General features: G+C 36.3%; 1 long non-coding RNA gene across 2 annotated transcripts; it reads right to left on the bottom strand.

Annotated features, from left to right (window-relative positions):
* Positions 1–660: 660 nt before the first annotated feature.
* Positions 661–2,818, bottom strand: LOC113307624. Of its 2 annotated transcripts, none has more exons than XR_003339215.1 (5): positions 2,613–2,818; positions 1,713–1,852; positions 1,322–1,530; positions 1,058–1,224; positions 661–851 (listed from the first exon to the last, which is right to left on the bottom strand). It is a non-coding gene; the product is annotated as an uncharacterized LOC113307624 (long non-coding RNA). The 2 variants fall into 2 exon arrangements; XR_003339216.1 differs by having other exon boundaries at positions 820–851; positions 976–1,224.
* Positions 2,819–3,966: the final 1,148 nt, after the last annotated feature.

The following is a 3,966-nucleotide window of genomic DNA, read 5'->3' as shown; positions in this document are numbered from 1 at the left end:
TAAAAGAGAAGTGCTATTGTCGCTGTGGTTCTAAGACCCACATCTACGACCCACCCTTGTGAGTCTGTTTCACTGTTGATAAACGACTGTCCTGCGAGTCTGTTCTTCGTGTTCTTGGTGTTCTTCATCATCAGCAGGAACAAAAACAATGTTTCATCAACTCTTGACTTCTCGCTCCTGAGCTCTCCTATCGACCCCAAACTCTCGACACCCTTTCTACTCAACCCAGCAACCTATTTATAGCCAACAGACCCATCGAATCTCGCTCATTCACTCCATATAATTCTCTTTAACTCGGCAGTAAAGAAAATATTTATGGGAATATTTTCTTTCCTGTTTCATTTTCTCACGCGTTTTCAAGCCTCCAAATTACCATATTTAAATCCTTCACGCTCCAACAGGCTGTGAGGGTCTTCCATGCACGCACAAAACACGTTGAATCTTCTCCAAATCACGTGAAAACCGTGATATACACGAACTACCTTGTTTTCAACCGGTGAATTGTTTAGCTGATTCTAGCCAATTCTGGTCGAACCAAACGCCCACAATGTCTTTAATAGGCCATATCACAACTATCTACCAAAAATCAGCCATTGAATCTCCCTAGAACACGTTCAACAATTCGATCAAAAATCTGCAGAAGTGTTCTCCATTTTCCCGCCAAAAACAAAATTTAAATGAAGAAGATGATCTCCCCCTAATCCTGTACTGGGTGCGAATAGCAGATGCCTTTTGGGGTGACCTGGGTGCCCCTTAGTAATTGAGGTTCCCCTTATCCAATGATGAGAGTCTGGGCTTTTACCAACTGTTCGAGCCGAATTTTCCAAAAAATGTTTATTTTCGAAAGGTGCCTACAAACACATAAAACACCAAAATTAGTACAAACTCGAGTGCCAACAATATATAGTATTGAGATCAAATTAAACACAAAAATGTGTCTATCACATATCAGTTTATTAATGCAGCCAAACTAACATAAAAATGTGCGGCATCTTCATCTTCAAAGGTTGGAGCAACAGATGGATCAACGACTAATATTTGACTGAGCCCGTTCTACCTGAAACTTGTGTTGGCTTCTTTAAGTTGATTCATTTTCTCTTTGAATTTGTATAGCATGATTTATTTGTCCCCTAAAACTGACAACGTATGCCCTTGAAGCCTTTGCCGTCTCTTAAACTGCGCATGTCCCTTAGGCCTTAAGTTTTCATAATCATCACGTCGTTTCTTGAATTTAAGAAAAAAAATTGAGTAAGTACTTGCAAAAGAACTAAAATGTGAACAAGGCCTATAAGTTTTAAAATACAGTGACCAATCACTTTACCTTGATATTTTCCATAGCAAACAAGTCACACAAATGTGACCAAATTTCTGGCAGGATGTTTCCAAAAGGAATGCACGTGCTTCTTCGATGGGTTAATACTTTCTGAAGTGCGCCAGCATTCTGCATCTGTAGCCAGTATACATCTTTGCCATACAATAATTCAGACACTTTCTGATAGAAGGTCATGTAATGTCAAGTATAAAGTTATCCTACAACATCATAACAATGAATAGTTGTAAATCAAACCATTTCAAAAAAAAAAAAAGTCAACACAGATGAAAATAAAAATATGCAATTCAAAAATTGTGAGTCAGAGCCTCTCTTTCTTGGGCGTGATTTTTTTTCCAAGACCTATATTGTAGAGGAGCAAATGCATGCCCAATTTTTCTACCTTCACCAGCCAAAAGTCATCTCTGTTTGCTTGTTGGTTCACATGTTATTACTTCATCAACAATGATGGGCATCCTCCCATTCAAGGAAACCCATCCCTCTAGTCGCTTTCATGGAAAATACAATTTCTTTGTCTTAATCCTACGACAAAATCAACGGGAAACAGTAAGTATTTGGGAAATGTTGACCTAACATCTCAACATGACAGAGATAGTAAACAACCATTGACACAAAAGAAAAAAAAAATTAACAGTAAGATTTTAGAAGTAATTTGCTACACCGATGTTTGAAGCAGCGAAATGATCCATAGGGTCGCAAGATATGCCTAGCCAAGATTTTGACATAAATACAAGAAAATAAGAACAGAGACATATGAAAATACGATGGACTTAGTACAACCATGAAGACAGATAATATGCATCATCCGTACATATTGTCGCATCAAATCCCACTTGAACACAAAATTAAGTAAGCTTATGTATGTCCAATCTAATGTGCACCACGACGCAAAAGTTATCAGTCTCAAATCAAAAAGCAAATACAACTACGATTCCTTAAATATTAAAAAACTTGAACGATTATGAAACAATGAACATATTATGAAACTCAGTAATTTGACAAAACTAAAATCTGGACATAACAAATTGAAAACGCACTCGAAACTGGTAAAACCTGTAATATCTTTGCTCATAACAAAATCGTAACCTAGAGCTTAAGCTGCCTAACAACTGTAATGATCTGATGTATTTGAAATAGAAAAAGTGATCAGAAAATGAATCAGACTTCAAGATTGCTAAGACATGTATGTCATTGAACCAAAGGCATATGAACAAAAAAAAAAAGGATTTATGTGAAAATAGATGTAGATAAAAGAATTAAGTACAATTCTATGATGTCATACCTTCTATCTGTGTATTGAAATTGGATGATCATACGGCTCCATTCATAAGGTTGAAGATCTAGCAAGGGAAAATCCCGCCCATTTATTTTTTACTCTTTTGCTCTTGATCTGCATCCCTCCCAGAGTAATTGAGGAGATGTTACTATAAACCTAATAACATCATGGATCCATTAAAATCGGCCACCTCTCAGACGGTTGTAACCGAATGAATTTCTTCTGGAGTCTTCCTTTAGATAAATACTAGCTTTTTATACATATAGTAAAAAGTTATACGTAATAAATTTACAATATTTTTTTTTGAAGAGAATAAATTTACAATATGAATGAATTTCTCGGTGCAACCCAAAAACGACAAAAAGTTAAGTAACCATAAAGCAATATGAGTGTGTGGACTACGTGTGCGGTGAGCTGTAAACGAGCGGTAGAGAAGTAAGAATAAAGTAATTTTGTTTTGCTAAACAAAATAAATTTTTTTAAGCATAAAATTTATTAGATTAGACTGAAATTACACGAGATACGTAATACCTATAGAGTTTGCTATTACAATAGAACTGATAGACTGCGAAATTGTATTTTCGCATACTGTTGTTGTGAATCTCCCTATGAGCAATCATCCGCTGCTCGATTTGCTAATCCGTTTGTCGCTTGATTTGCTTCTCTATAGATGTGCGTAACGGTATATTGCCGGATTTGGTGAGGTTTTGTTTGATCTCTGCAACCAGATCAGCCTTATTTTCCCTTGAGTTTTTAGATGTATGGTATGAACAATCTTGACGGTGATCCTTTTTGGCCGTGTCCTTTTAGGTATCACTGCAACTTGGAGAATTCCTGAATTGGTTAGGCTTTCTCTTTACTGCAAAGCAAAGTTGCCATGGTAAGGCCACACACACTTTATACACACATCTTAATTTGAAAATAAATCATAATTTAAATTCTCTGGCTTACTGTTATTTGAAGCATCCTTTTTGTTTATTTTAGTAACTTAAGATGGATAGATGTTGGGTAATAGAGCGTGACAGATTGCATGATAAGTATTCCTGGTGTTAAATCTTTGATTCAAATGACAAAGGATTATCTCTTAAGTAAGAATGAGGAATTATGCAGTTCCCATGTAAGAAGTGGGTAAACCTAAACCATCCTACTTCGATAGACTTAGTCGGACATCACCTGTTCAAAAATGGCATGGCAGGTAGTTATAAGAAATGGGTACTTCATGGGGAAGAAAACAATCCTACCCAAAACCAATCAATGGCTAGCCATGATAATGTCTTTAACGGTGATACACCTCATTTTAGAAGTGAAAATGAAGGTGTAATTCAGATGTTACATGACCAATCAAGTGGGTACGGAGTTT

This window comes from Papaver somniferum, chromosome 9 (assembly GCF_003573695.1).
Source record: "Papaver somniferum cultivar HN1 chromosome 9, ASM357369v1, whole genome shotgun sequence".
NCBI classification, from domain to species: Eukaryota; Viridiplantae; Streptophyta; class Magnoliopsida; order Ranunculales; family Papaveraceae; genus Papaver; species Papaver somniferum.
Note: the sequence above shows the minus strand (reverse complement) of the source record. Positions and strands in the feature narration are given on the sequence as shown.